Here is a 14,634-nt window from a genome sequence, read left to right on the forward strand (position 1 = left end):
GAATTTGGCAATGTAGCAGGATAAAAAATTAACACCCAGAAATCAATGGCACTTTTATACACCAATAATAAACTCTCAGAAAGAGAAACAACAACAAAAACAGTCCCATTGCAACGACAAAAAATTTAAGATTCTTAGAAATAAACTTAATCTAGGAGGCAAAAGACCTGCACTCAGAAAACTACAGGATGTTGAAAAAGAGAAGAAGATACAAATAAGTGGAAGAATATACTGTGTTCTTGTTTTTTTTGTTTGTTTGTTTTTTAGAGGGCAAACTTATAAAGAAATTTCATCTTCTTTACCTACATCTTTTTTTAAATTAGTTTTCATACTCATATCCATTATCTAGTTTTGCTCCACATAAACTTTAAACAAGGATACTATTTTCAAAATCATTCATTATTTTCACTGCTCATTATTGAAATGAATTATCCCTTTTTTTTCTTGTCCAAGTTGTCATAAATTTCAATCAGAATAGGATAGCTTTAAGTTTGTCTTAACTTTTGTATTTACCAAATACCAACTCATATAATTCTGCACTTATTCACTACATTCTGTCTACCCATGGCAAACTTGTCTTCACTGATAAATATGTACAAACAAAATAAAATGATTATGTATCCTGATATTCCTAAATTATGACTTAAATATAATTTTTAATCCTCACCCAAGGATATTTTAAAATTTATTTTTAGAGAGAAGAAGAGGGAGAGGGAGCAGGAAAGGGAAGGAGGGAGGGAGGGACGGAGGGAGAGAGGGAGGGACGGAGAGAGAGAGGGGAGAGAGAGAGAGAGAGAGAGAGAGAGAGAGAGAGAGAGAGAGAGAGATCAGTTGTGGGGATCCAACCTAAAACCTTAGGTATGTTCCCTGACTGGGAATTGAACTTGCAGCCTTTTTTGTGCACAGGAAGATGATCCAACCAACTGAGCCATCCGGCTGGGGCTAATTTTTCAAAGCTATGTATGTCTTTGAAGTGAGTCTGACTGTATTGAATTTATTTCTGTTTTTTAAGGTAGTAAGGTTGAATAACATAGTATTAAATTTTATTATCTTTTCACCAATTTAGTATCTATGTGGCATCTTCTAATTTAAATTCTGAGCAGCACTAAACTGAAGATAGTTCTCATTAGAAACCTTCCCAAAACCCATGTCTGGTCTGATACAGAGTTCATTACTCCATGATGAGATCCCTAGCAGAACGTCCTGGCGGTATGACAGAGGCACCACTAAACCTTGCACAGCAGCAGATCATGGAGGCAGCACTTAGAAACGTGTAAAGGTAATCTCTCTTATCATTGGGAAGGGACAGAGGCACATTCTAATGGGAATACTGTCTCGTTCACAGCAAAGTTAACAAAAACGTAAGTTATTCAAAGAACCCAAGGCTAGGGCAATCTGTTCGAAACCACAGTACTTAGGGGAAAAACGCCAACTCCTCCACAAATAATGTTCCAGGCAAACAATCATATTGGTAGTCTTAATCTCAATCACTGAGGGAGCTGAAAAAATAAGAAGTTAAACTAACACTGTAAGAAACTCTAAAAATCAATTCTGATGAATTCATCGGCCTATATTTTATATAACTAAGGTTTCAAAAGAGAAAGATGTGAGATGTTTGGTATTCAGTTCAAAGTCTTTGCTTAGTGTCTGAAGGCTGAAGAAAGCCAGGGGAAAAAATCAAATATATGCAAATGAGTGAAAGTTACAAAATTAAATAGATTAACAGAAGAAAGCAGGAAGGTAGAGAGGCTCAGGATTCGGCTAGTTAGTAGTATTACACTCAGGAGCAAAACAGTGGATTGACAAAGCAAAGAGGCATGGGTAGCGGAGAAGCAGATGGGGAAGGGAAGAGTCTTTCCTCAGAAACACCAGAGAAATTGCTTAAATCACTTGAAAGTCTGTTCTCCTATCTGTGACACTTATGCATCATATATCAACTAATGTATGTTGTGTTATTTTCATGCAGAGACAGCACCTTTTAACTGACTCACAGTCATTCTGGGAAACTTCATTATCCATGTGGAAAACCATTCACCAATACAAGAATATCTTCCAGACTTTCCCAAGGGGCTGTATGATTGTATTTGGACAGCCCTTCAACACTCAGCTAGGCAGGTTTCCACTCTACCTTAGCATACACTCCTGCTTCCATAGAGTCTCCATGTCAGCAGAAGGTAAGGGTTTAGGTCCTTCTTTAGGTACTAAGAGTTTAGGTGCTTCTTTCCAGAGCATGCATACAGTCCTAAGCATGTGTGTGGCCTTTAGATTTCAAAATATGTCATAAGTTTTTAAAGCCCTTATGTACATCTCATTCGCAGGTGTTTCTCCTAAGCTTTTTGGTTAGTCTATTTACCCCAACTGCTATGTATCACCTCAGGCAGTGGCAACCTAAGACACCCTATATAATAAAGAGGTAATATGCAAATTGACCGTCACTCCAACACACAAGATGGCCGCCCCCATGTGAACACAAGATGGCCGCCACAAGATGGCCAGCAGTGGAGGGAAGTTGTGGGTGATCAGGCCAGCAGGGGAGGGCAGTTGGGAGAGACCAGGCCTGAAAGGAATGGCAGTTGGCGGTGATCAGGCCTGCAGGGGAGGACAGTTAGAGGTGACCGGGCTGGCAGAGGAGGGCAGTTGGAGGCAACGAGGCCTGCATGGGAGGGCAGTTGGGGGGGTCCAGGCCTGCAGGGGAGAGCAGTGGGGGGAACAGGCCTGCAGGGGAGGGCAGTTGGGGCAACCAGGCCTGCAGGAGAGGACAGTTAGGGGTGACCAGGCCTGCAGGGGAAGGCAGTTGGGGGTGACCAGGCTGGTAGGCGAGGGCAGTTAGGGGCGACCAGGCTGGCAAGGACGGGCAGTTAGGGTTAACTGGGCCAGCAGGGGAGGGCAATTGGGGGCAACCAGGCCTGCAAAGGACAGTTAGGGGTGACCAGGCCAGCAGGGTAGGGCAGTTTGGGGCAGTCAGGCTGGCAGGGGAACAGTTAGGTGTAGATCAGGCTGGCAGCGGAGTGATTAGGGGCAATCAGGCAGGCAGGTAGGCAGGCAAGCGGTTGGGAGCAAGCAGTACTGGATTGTGAGAGGGATGTCTAACTGCCCGTTTATGGCAGCCGGACATCCCTCGAGGGGTCCCAGATTGGAGAGGGTGCAGGCTGGGCTGAGGGACACCCTCCCCCCCATGCACGAATTTTGTGCACCGGGCCTCTAGTTAGTCTATAAATGTTTTCCACAAATGCCCTCAAGGAACCAGCTTTATTCATATTAGACAGGCCAGAACAAATAATTAAGTAAAATTATTTGCTAGTAAGGTCCATTTTGCTCCCTCTGGTACAGTACTTGTAATGTGAATTTTTTTTTTTAAAAAATAGCCCCCATTGAACTGGGGAGCAAAGAATAAATGGGACTGGGATAAGTTAAGATCTCGGAATTACTTCATCACCCCCATACTTTTTGAAAATATTTTTGTTGCATATACAATTACCAAGTATTATTCTTTTTCTCAGCTCTTTAAAAGTATGTCACGTTCTTCTAACTTTCATTATTGTTTGCTAATTTTTTCTCTTTTTGTTCATACCTGTTATTTTGTGTGGGTGCTTCTATCTCTTTATCTTTGGTGTTTTACAATGTTAGTAACATGCATCTAGGATGGGTTTCTTTAATTTATCCTACTTTACATTTGATTCCTATACCTCTATAGTCATGGTTTCAATCAGTTCTACAATATTCATGACAATCATTTTTTAAAATTTTTCATCTACTCTGTAATCTCTGAATTTTTAATTCTGATGACTTGTAAATTAAACTTTCTAATTCAACTTTCATATCTATGAATACCCTTTTCATTTGTCATCTCTTTTTCTCTCTGTATTCTGGATAAATGTTTTAATATAACTGTTCCAGGTTACTAATTTCCTCCAACTTTATCTAATCTGACAAATCATCAATACATAGATTTTTTCCAAAAGTGTAATTTTAAATTCTATAAGTTTCAATTTTTAAAATCTTCCTGTTCATTTTATTTCCTGTATTTCACAATTCTAACCTTGATAGTCCTTGAAGGTAGGCGAGGGCAGTTAGGGGCGACCAGGAAAAAATTTTTGTGTTTTTCCTTATTGATGTTCATACAAAGTATCTTTCAATTTCATGCACTTAGTCCTCTTTGATTGTCACACGTTTGTGGTTTTAGTCAGTGTGAGTCTAACAGGACTAATGTGGGTGTATGTGTTTGCCTTTATCTCTGTTGACGTAAAGGAGAGCTCACTAGAACCATCTCAGCCTCTCTTAAGGATGTTGGCTTCACCTGAAATTCCCAGGCTACATTTTTTACTTAATTCCTGGCTAAAAGCTTAAAACCCCAAAGCACTGTTCTTTTAGGCACATGACCCAGGGCATACCTACTCTTTGAGGCACCAATTTATTAGGTGGAGAAGTGGCCCTGGAGAACTCCTAAGACCCATATTGCCCTATGTAGAAACTGAATGTTCTACAGCAGAAGGAATCGTAGATCCCTGAGGAACCCATACAGCTTTTATAGAAGTCTCTATTCATTGAAATGGGACTTCAAAAACATTCTATACTAAATCATCAAGCTTTGCCAATTTTTCCTTAATATCTTAACTAATAATAGACAAATATGTAAATTGACCGTACCTTCGCTATGCCCACAGCCAATCAGAGTGAGTGAGTATGCAAATTAACCCACCAAAGATGGCGGTTAATTTGCATACGAAGGCAGGGCGGGCAGCACCATGGCCTGCTTCCGAGGGTACGGGTCCATCGGGGGCGGAGGAGGCCCTGTGGGCAGTGCCAGACACCGCCCACAAGGTACCAGTCCATCAGCGGGGGAGGTGGTGAGGTGGGCAGCGCCAGATGGCACAGGATGGGTCCGGGTCCATCGCAGGCCCCAGGAGGGGCAGCGGCCCAACGACGCTCCCAGGGGTCCCTGGGAACATCGCTGCCCCAAGGAGGTAGAGGCAAGGCCGGACCCACCTAGCCACTCCCGGGGGTCCCTGGGAACATTGCAGGCATGTGGTTGCTGAGACCCAGACCTGGCCACTGGCCACAGATTCATAGCTTCGCGGAGACCGAGGGCAGGGATCTGCCTCATCTGCAGAGAGACAGAGGTTCTGCAGTGGCCCCAAGACGTGGGTGGGCCCAGCCAGGGATCAAGGGGCATGGAAGGACTCCTGGCAGAGGGGCAAGGACCCTCACCCCTGAGGCGGGGATTGAGGGGTGGTGCCACCTCAGTGGAGGGGTGCTGCACTGCAGGGTACTGGACTGACTGACATGATTCAGAGAAGCTCCCAGTGCTAACGGGCCTCACTCAGGCGGCCTTCACACTTGAGAGGCAGTGACTCCTGCTCCTGCCTTGACCCAAAAGCAAGCTCGCTACACTCTGCCCCATGGCAGAGCATGCCTAGGCAGTGAGTGTGAAGCCTTCCACCTGCTCCGGAGAAGGGGGGGCAGTAAAGAATGGGGGGCAGGGGACGGGGAGAGGAAAGAATGTGGAGCATCCGCAATGAAGAGGTGCTCCAGAAAGAGGCTCGGAAGCCTGACTGGAAGGTTTGTTCTGTTTGCCGGGCGGCTGCCCCTTAGGAAGCGCAAAGAGCATGGCTCTGAGGGCTTCCTGTGTGCTGAGTCCAGTTCCACAGCCAACTGGAATTGGCCTCAGTTTCCTGGTCTGTAAAATAGATGAAGCGTGTCCCAGTGCCTTCATTGAGCTTTGATGGCCAATTGAGATACTATATAAAGAAAATGAGGTAAGAAGTGAGAAAGAAAAGGAAGGACGAGCAACACAAAAGAAAGACTGAAAGGAACCTGTAAACCCATTGTCACTTAAATAGGGAATATAGTCAATAGTGTTGTAATGATGGTATGATGCCAGGTGGGTACTAGAAATATCGGGGAACACTTTGTAAAGTATATGATTGTCTAACCACTATTCTGTAACTAATATAAAACCTGAAACCAATACAAAATAATGTTGAATGTAAAGAAATTAAGATTGGAGTGAAATTTTTATAAATTTCAAAGTTTAAATAAAAGCTGTAAAGGAAGGAAGGGGAGAATAAAAAGTGTTTTTCATTTTGCCACTTCATTAAAAAGACAGTTGTCTTTATATGGTGCTTTTATACTTTTCTAAGTCATTATCTCATTTTAATTTCCAGGCAACTTAAAGACTAGATAAGTATTCCCTCCACTATTCAAAGAAAGGAAATCTTGGTGTCTGGTCCTAATGATTCAATCGTCAAGCCCTTATTGTAAAGCAGGGTTAGTAAAATTTTCTGTGCAGGGTCATATCTATACTAATAAAAGCCTTGGGGGTGATCAGGCCAGCAGGGGAGGGTATTTGGGGGCAATCAGGCCCGCAGAGGAGCAGTTAGGTGTCAATCAGGCCAGCAAGGGAGCAGTTAGGGGACAATCAGGCAGGCAGGTGAGCAGTTAGGAGCCAGCGGTCCTGGATTGTGAGAGGGATCCCATATTGGAGAGGGTGCAAGCTGGGCTAAGGGACACCCTCCCCAGTGCACGAATTTCGTGCACCAGGCTTCTAGTATTTTAACCCTTTGCACTCGCTTTTTTCTCAAGCTGCTACCGATGCTAACCATGTCGAGTCACACTCGACATCCGAGTGCAAAAGGTTAATATTTATTCACTGCATTAATATTGCTTTAACTTAAGCCTTATTCATCTCTCATTTGGATTACAATAGCTTCCTAATTTTTCTGTCTCTTCCAAATCTGCTATCTTCTAATACATTTTCACTTTGCCATTAGTGTTATTTACTATTAAATTTCTTCAGTGACTACATATAACAGACAAGATAATAGTCAAACTTATATATAAATGCCTGTCTACTCTCCAAACTTGTCCATGGCCATTCTGTCAGAGTTATTCTATGTTCTAGAAAGCCTTCGTAGTTCCTTTAATGAGTCATACTATTTCAGGGCACTTTTGTATGCCATTTCTTCTTTCTGTAACTCCTGTCAATCATATACTTTTCCCAATAGAACTAAGAGAACATCTCATAGTTTCTTAAACTTTTTGGGCATTATAATATTAAACATTGTCTTAGGTTTATTTTTCTTTCTTTTCTTTTTACCAAGTCTCTCTTAGACTGTAAGGTTTGTTAAATAAGTTATAATGCTGATTCATCTCTGTATCTAATATGATTTGTATGGTACCTGTCATAAAGTATGGACTCATCGATATTATATAACTACTAGTGGCTTGGTGCATGAAATTCGTGCATGAGGGGGGGGATCCTCAGCCCAGCCTGCACCCTCTTCAATCTGTGATCCCTCAGGGGATGTCCAACTGCTGGGGGATATCCTTGTGGGATTGGGCCTAAACCGGCAGTTGGACATCCCTCTCACAATCCAGGACTGTTGGCTCCTAACAGCTCACCTGCCTGCTAGCCCGACTGCCCCTAACCACTCTGTCTGCTGGCCTGCTCATCCTCAACTGCCCCCCCTGCCAGCCTGCTCACCCCCAACTCTCCCCCCCACTGGCCTGATTGCCCCCAAATGTCCTCCCCTCCCGGCCTCATGGCCCCCAAATGCCCTCCCCTGCCGGCCTCATGGCCCCCAACTGCCCTCCTTGATTGGCCTTATGGCCCCCAACTGCCCTCCTCTGCTGGCCTCATGGCCCCCAACTGCTCTCCCCGGCCAGCCTCATGGCTCCCAACTGCCCTCCCCAGCTGGCCAGAGGCCCTCCACAGCCAGGTGTAGAACACTTGCCTTGTCACCAAGGCAACAACGCAAGCGTCCCCCCACCCCCTGCTGCTCTGTACCCGCTGCCCAGAGGCTGGCCACGACCAGGGTGGAATGCTTGCCTCGTCACCACGGCGACAAAGCAAGCATTCCGCCAGGCCACTCAGGCTGCCTGTTCTCAGCAGGAGCCCCCCCTGGGACTGGGGGACTCCGGCACAGCTGAGAGGACTAGGCGCCGCCATCTTGTGGCTATGGGCACCGCCATCTTTGTGATGGAGTGATGGTTAATTTGCATATTACCCTTTTATTAGATAGGAAGTGGATAAATGACTGAATGAATTTAGGAAGGAGGGCAAATAACATTTTAGATTTTAATGATAAGGCTGTTTTTTAACTATAAAATCTTATGATACATTTAGCACACAGAAAATGAGGTAAATAAAAATATCCGATAACTTAGGAATATCTATTACAGAATGTTTTCCTCCTCACAGTATCTATATAACAGGAAGTAAATAAAGTGGTCTTTGCCTTCTCATGTAAGTTGATTTTTCAAAGGAAATAGAAAAGGAAAACAATTTGTTCAGTCACATTCATTCCTGTTATAAAACAGGGTTGCTATGGGTGTAGAAAATAATAAGTCAGGAGACAAAGTATTCTATTTCCATTGAAATAGTTATCAACAATGCAAGAGCTGATGTTCTAGGAAGTATTCAATTTTATTTAGTTTGTTATAATTTAAATTGCTTGTGTTTGACCCAAGACTCTGAGATCCTGAATTTTAAACTTAAATAATTTCTGTAATTTAATGAAAGAAAAAAATCAATAGCAAAGGCAATATGAGAGATCAGACAAATTAGTCTTCCATCATCTGTAGATGAGTGAGGGACTAAAGGCAGAACTAGCTTGTATTTTTAAGTTCTGCCTTTTCATAGCATTAAAAACTTGGACCAATACTTTACCCTGTGTCTGAGTTTTAGTTTCCTGATTACAGTTTCAGATGTCTCTATAAACTGGAGGAAAGAGTACATTCCCAAATTGTAAGATTATATTTTAAGATCCCATTTATTTAGTCAAGAAGACAGACTCTGATTGGAGGTAAAGTGGCCACACCGTGCAGGAGCAGATGTAATAAGTTAGTGTCACTTCCTCTGGCCCCCCCAAAATCTCAAAGGCAGGCACAGAGTTTCTGGTGACACTGCAAGGTAGAGTGTGGCTGGATTGGAGAAGCTCAATTTCTTCCAGTGCTGCAGTCCTTTAATAGATTATTTAAAAATCTGGAAAATTTTACAATTTTTATTTTAAATATTTTTATTTTGGAAAATGCTTACAAACTTTGGTTCATGAATCATTTTAAGGCCAACAAGTCTTTACCTAATGAAAATAGCAGAACAAATGCCTTGTTGCCCTGAGAAGTATCTGACACTAACTTTTCTGCATTCCCCAAAAGTACATTTTCTTTAAAGAGGGAAGACCCTTACCTCATATGGTTGTTAGGAGCAAGTGAGAGATTACTTGCAAAGTCTTGACATTAATTAAGCACACAAAAAAGAGCAGTTGACTATTCTAAAAGATACACATAGAAACATTGGTTATCTTTATACTCACTAGAAGCAAAAAAACCCCCAAAGATAATAAAAATAATATTTAGCTATATGGAGCTCCATATCTGATGGGGCATCAAAGCATTTCTGCATATTAATAACTTAGATGTGTAATAAACTGTGACACTAACCAAACATTATTTTGAAGTCTGACCTAATTTACTCAGTTCCATTAGCTGTGGAAACAGAGATGAGAACACCAGGGCACAGTGTGGTCTACGCAGCAGCCTTTCTGAGCCCTTTGATTGGTGCAGAAAAAGGGAAAGTGGAAGAATAGACATAAACTTAAAGTTTTACACACAGGGCTGCTAGGGAGAAAGTATACAGGGAAAACTAGTTATTCTCTTAAAATACTACCTTTCCCAGAGGATAAAAACTATCAATTATTCATGCATTTGGGTCAACTGATTATATAAAAATACAATCAGATCTACATTTGTCTCAGAATAGATTTAGTATGGAAATTGGGGTTTTCCTTGGGCATAAGTAGAGAGAAGAAAGATAAATATAAAGGGTTGGGCCAGAACATCAGATTGAGATTTAAGGACTTGATGTGGAAGAGAGAGAGGCATTAAAAAGTTGGGAAGAGAAGAGAAAATTAGTATTGGTTGAAAACTACCCATTTCCCCCATCTAATTACTAGTAAATGTTATGAGAATACTCTTGGAACATAATTATGCTGGATGAAAAAAATGTCCCACAGATTAGTATATAAATTTCTTATAATTTTTTATTTGCATCTTCAAATATATCTCATAATTTTAAGTACATAAAACAGGTGGTTACATTAATCTACTGTGAACCTAAATAGTTAATAATTCTTAGAGCAGGATGAAAAACAAATGACTTAGCATATAAGCCTATTTATGTTGAGAGTTATGGGTAAAGATGGTGATAATTTTATTTATTTTTTAAAAACTTTATAATTGAAAGTATTACATACATCCCCTTTTCCTCCTCATTGACCCTTTCTAGCCCACACATGCTCCCTGGCCCAGGCCTTCACCAACCTACTGTCTGTGTCCATGGGTGACACATATATGCATATAAGTTCTTTGGTTGATCTCTTCCCACCCACTCACCCACCCACCCACCCCCAAAGATGGTGATAATTTTACATGGCTGGTAAAATGAGGGAATTAAGTGTAATAGTTGTCAAACTCTGATGTATATTTGAGACCCTGATCACTTGCAGAACATATTACAAATGGTGATGTCTAAGTTCCAACTAAAGATTTTGATTCCATATGTATCCGGTGAGAACCTAGCATCTGCATGTTTAATACACATTTTTTTAATCTTTTGATCCCCTTCACCCATTTTTCCATCCCCCCCCAATCCCCACTTCTGAGGAATAGAAATTAACTATGTAGTCTTACGTTATACATATGGGTACTAATCACCCTATAACTCAGTGTTTTAAGTTCCTTGGCACATTGGGAAGATTCTCTGGACTAAAACCTATGGCCCAGGCCATGACTATACACTGAGTGGCCAGATTATTATGATCTCTGAACGCATAATAATCTGGCCACTCAGTGTATACCCTATATAATAAAATGCTAATATGCAAATTGTCCCCTTGACCAGGAGTTCAACCAGCAGGCAGGCCGGCCAACCACCCATGTCCCCTCCCCATGGCCAGGCTGGCCGGACCCCACCCATCACCCATGCACGCACGAATTCATGCACCGGGCCTCTAATATATATATATATATATATACACACTGAGTGGCCAGATTATTATGTGTTCAGAGATCATAATAATCTGGCCACTCAGTGTATTCTTGTCTTATCTGGCTTGCTCATTTTATCCTTCATCTCTCATCTTTAGTGTATCCTTAGACTGGCTACATACACTATAACTTCATGTTGGCATAACCCCTCCAACAGCCTATTAGATAACTTTTATCTGTTTCTGCTATTTAAACAACATAACTGACCACAAATGCAAAGGCCAACTCTTGTAGCCTCTGTTACCTAACTATGTCACAATGATATAAAAACTAAATCAACATATTGTTTTCTTTTCTTTCTTTAGAATTAAAGTATTTTATTTCTTTGCAAAAACTTGTCAATAGGAGTTTGAACAGAACTTGTCTTCTTCTCATCATGTAACTTATAAAATGGAGCAAGCATCTTTTCTAAGCCTTGGTGACTTGAACTTTCATATTTCTTTCTAAGTTTGGATTAGCTTTCATTTTGTTCTTTGTACTTTCAAAGTGGTGACATGTTCCTGAGTTTCTTTAAAGTGAAGTTTTAGGCCGGTATCACTTCCTCTAGGCCACTGTCAGTCTTTCTGTCACAATGACTTTCCTCATTGTTGTCCATAAGTTCACCTTCTCTGAATTCCTGTGACAGACTCGCTACGTTGTTCCAAAGGGCACAGTGTCAACATTCCAGAGTTACCTGTATCTTGTGTAACCCATTTACTAGTATATTCAATTAGCATCCCACTGAAGTGACTTCAGCTTGTTTTTTCTTTATTGACTAAGGTATTGCATATGTGTCCTTATCCTCCCCTCCCCCCTCCCCCGACTACACCCCACTCCTGCCCTCACCCCCCTGGTGTCTGTGTCCACTGGTTAGGCTTATATGCATGCATACAAGTCCTTTGGTTGATCTCTCCCCCTTACCCCCACCCTCCCCTACCTTCCCTCTGAGGTTTGACGGTCTGATCGATGCTTCTCTGTCTCTGGATCTGTTTTTGTTCATCAGTTTATGTTGTTCATTATATCCCACAAATGAGTGAGATTATGTGATATTTATCTTCCTCTGACTGGCTTCTTTTGCTTAGCATAATGCTCTCCAGTTCCACCCATGCTGTTGCAAATGGTAAGAATTCTTGCTTTTTTACAGCAGCATAGTATTTCATTGTGTAGATGTACCACAGTTTTTTAATCCACTCATCTGCTGATGGGCACTTAGGCTGTTTCCAAATCTTAGCTATGGTAAATCCTTTCTGATTGATGTTTCTGTTTTCTTGGGATATATTCCTAGAAGTGGTGTTACTGGATCAAATGGGAGTTCCATTTTTAGTTTTTTGAGGAAACTCCATACTGTTCTCCACAGTGGCTGCACCAGTCTGCATTCCCACCAGTAGTGTACAAGGGTTCCTTTTTCTCCGCATCCTCGCCAGCACTTGTCATTTGTTGATTTGTTGATGATTGCCATTCTGACAGGCGTGAGATGGTACCTCATTGTCATTTTGATTTGCATCTCTCAGATGATTAGTGACTTTGAGCATGTTTTCATATGTCTCTTGGCTTCCTTATGTCCTCTTTTGAAAAGTATCTATTTAGGTCCATTGCCCATTTTTTGATTGGGTTGTTTAGCTTCCTTTTGTTAAGTTGTATGAGTTCCCTGTAAATGTTGGCGATTAAACCCTTATCGGTGGTAACATTGGCAAATATGTTCTCCCATGCAGTGGACTTTCTTGTTGTTTTGTTGATGGTTTCTTTTGCTGTGCAGAAGTTTTGTTCATAGTTCTTACCTTCACTTCATGCTGGCCTAGGTTTTGCCTATCTTTCCTTGGTTATCATATTTTCAGATCTACTCACATCCTATTTCAGTTCTAGCAACATCACATTTTGTCTCTTTGCTGTACTTTACTCTTTAGTATGTTGATTATCCACTTTTGGGAATTGTCATGTGAATTTCCACTTGGAAACAAGAGGCAATATGCTTTGCTGTCTATGTTTGAACTAAATACAAATGTGCAGTAACTAATCATCGATAGACTTTGAAAGAAGGAACCTATTGGTCACTGCTCATAATGCTACATCTATTATTTACATGGAGATTTATGGATCAAAGAGCCAACAACTCTTATATAATACAGTTAACATACCATGATAACTGACATTTGAATTCTATTGTTGGAGGGCTGTGTTTTTTAACTAGTTGTGGCTCTGAAATTTTTGCATTTTTCAACTGAGCAAAGCAAGGACAACATTTTGTTTTCTAATAAAAACATGGATCATCTGAATCATGGCAAACATTTGCTTGCAATAAGTAAGCTAAGAACAAACTCAAGTAAACCAAAGCTTACTGGTTTAATCATTAAATAGTAATTGTTAAAGTAAAAGAGGATATTCAAGTTGGGGCCATATACTAATTACTAAAGAATTATACTTGGATGCAATAGGTTTCTCTTCTTCAAAACCCAATAAATACAAGGGTTTCCCCCCTGTTTTAAAGATACAATAAAAACTTGGAATCCTGTAAATTTTAGGTTAAATTTAGTGCTAAATAATACTACAACCTGGCTTTTGTATGAATATCCATCAATTATATCTTATATGCTTTCAAAAGAGTGATAAAGGTTTATTTTAGGCAAATGATTTTTTCTAAAGTTCACCCAAATTCCATAATTTAAAAAGTCTTATTTGCTTTAAGGTTCAATTCATATTTTAATAATTTAAAATCCAATTATTATTGCCAAGACATTATAGGGAATTTTACATCCCATTAACCTTGCTTTGTTTTAATTACAAAGATCCTTTGTTAGATTCCTTTAAATGATCTAGTTTATAATTTCAGCCTGTCCTAGGGAGTACTTTAATTCAGCTGCACATTCATCAACTGGTTTTGTTCTGTTAATTATAGACAACTGCACAATTGCTTTCTCCAGCTATGATTGATGAATTATATTCAAGAGTGTAGCTGTTAAATAGGATAAACATTTATAACAATTTCCACTTAAATAATTTTATCTTCATTCCCACAAGGACAAATTAAAGACATATTCTAACAACCATGAGAAAGTGTTTTTATAGGTTTCATTTTAAACTATTAGAAAAAATTAACAAAAATACTCTATGTCCAGGCCAATGAAATACAAGCATGTGCAAAGAATCTAAGCTATGCCTAGCATTTAGTAAGCACCAATGAATAAGAATCAGAAAAACAGAGCAATGTGTAACTATTGTACCTACATCCCAACTATCTAAATATATGTTTTGATCTGGAACTCCCAATTCAAATTCATGAAAGTAAAAGGTCTAAATTGAAAGGATATGAACCAAAGTAAAGGTGAAAGTCAGACAATTCTAAATACCTATAATATGTAACTAGAGGCCCAGTGCATGAAATTTGTGTACGGGGAGTGCGGTTTGTGTCCCTCAGCCCAGCCTGCACCCTCTCCAATCTGGGATCCCTCGAGGGATGTCCAACTGCCCGGGCAGTCAGACATCCCTCTCACAATCCAGGACTGCTGGCTCCCAACCGCTCGCCTGCCTGCGTGCCTGATTGCCCCTAACCGCTTCTGCATGCCAGCCTGATCACCCCCTAACCACTCCCCTGCCAGTCTGATCAACACCTAA

The 14,634-nt window shown here is 40.9% G+C and overlaps 1 protein-coding gene across 2 annotated transcripts in view; it reads right to left on the bottom strand.

Annotated features, from left to right (window-relative positions):
* NBEA (neurobeachin) overlaps positions 1 to 14,634 on the bottom strand; it is an 896,160-nt gene that overhangs the window by 403,401 nt on the left and 478,125 nt on the right. The window lies entirely within an intron of this gene.

Source organism: Eptesicus fuscus, chromosome 8, assembly GCF_027574615.1.
Source record: "Eptesicus fuscus isolate TK198812 chromosome 8, DD_ASM_mEF_20220401, whole genome shotgun sequence".
NCBI classification, from domain to species: domain Eukaryota; kingdom Metazoa; phylum Chordata; class Mammalia; order Chiroptera; family Vespertilionidae; genus Eptesicus; species Eptesicus fuscus.